The following is a 1,418-nucleotide window of genomic DNA, read 5'->3' as shown; positions in this document are numbered from 1 at the left end:
CGAGTTTCCTTTAGTAAAGCTAGTTGCTGTATTTCTTCTATTTTTAAAAACATCTACGAGCTGAGAATGATTTAACAAAAATTAGAAATGACTTAAATGGAGGCTGGCGCCGTGGTTAACCCTCTGCCTGCGGTGCCGGCATCCCATATGGGCACCGGATTCTGTCCCGGTTGCCCCTCTTCCAGGCCAGCTTTCTGCTGTGGCCCGGGAGTGCAGTGGAGGATGGCCCAAGTGCTTGGGCCCTGCACCTGCATGGGAGACCAGGAGGAAACGCCTGACTCCTGGCTTCAGATCAGCGCAGCGTTGGCCATAGCAGCCATTTGGGGAGTGAACCAATGGAAGGAAGACCTTTCTGTCTGTCTCTCTGTCTATAACTCTACCTGTCAAATAAAAAAAGAAAAAGAAAAAGAAATGACCTAAATGGCTGTTTACAGGGGACTGATTTGAAGGATCTATACTTGATTAAAGATTGAGTAGTTTATTCTGATATAGAAGGATCTCTGAGATTTAATAAGTAAAATGAAGCTCAGAGATTTCTAGTTAGCACTCCATTTTTGTTGAGGGAGGAAGGCTACATTTCAGTAAATATGAAGTGATTTCCTGGAAACCGGTACTCCACTGCATAACGGTGGTTCTTCTGTTCTATGATACATACTTGTATACAAAAAGTAAGGAAAAGCTGCCACATGATCACTATCCAATTCTCAATGTGGGGATTTTTAACCCAATACTTTTGTGAATTTTACAAGTAAAAATTAGATTTAAAAACTTGCTATGAAAGTCACAATTAAAAAAAACCACATCATGGACATGACATGTACTCAACATAGGAAAAGTTAAGTGTAGACTATCTAGGAAGAATAATTTTAAAAATTAAAAAAAAAATATTTGAGAGTCAGAGACAGAGCATATTCCCATCCACTGGGTTCACTCCCCAAATGCCTCAGTGGCCTGGGAACAGGCTGGAGCAGGAAGCTGGGAGCCAGCAACTCAGCGCAGGTTTCCCGTGTGGGCGCAGAGACACAATTATTGAACCATCACTGCTGCCTCTCAGGGTTGTCATTAGCAGCAGATGGGATCAGGAGCCTGAGCCAAGAAGCAAACCCAGGTACTCTGCTACTGAACCACGGTTCCCTTACTGCTAGGCAAATGCCCAGCCATTAGAAGTAATTTTCTAAATTGAGCTAATACCCTTATTTTTAGATGAAGGTAAAGTGTTCTATTTTCTTTGGGTTTCTTAGAACTTTTATATTAATAGTGAAGACAGGGACTTTCTGAGAAATTGTTAATTAGCAGCATACATTTAAAAGGGAGAGGCAGGTATTTGGCACAGCAGGAAGGACCACTTGGAAGGGTCACATTGCCTATCAGGGTGCCTGTGTTCCAGTGCCAGCTCTGCTTTTTTCTTCTTTTTAGCA

The sequence above is a fragment of the Oryctolagus cuniculus genome, chromosome 2, assembly GCF_964237555.1.
Source record: "Oryctolagus cuniculus chromosome 2, mOryCun1.1, whole genome shotgun sequence".
Classification (NCBI taxonomy): domain Eukaryota; kingdom Metazoa; phylum Chordata; class Mammalia; order Lagomorpha; family Leporidae; genus Oryctolagus; species Oryctolagus cuniculus.
Note: the sequence above shows the minus strand (reverse complement) of the source record.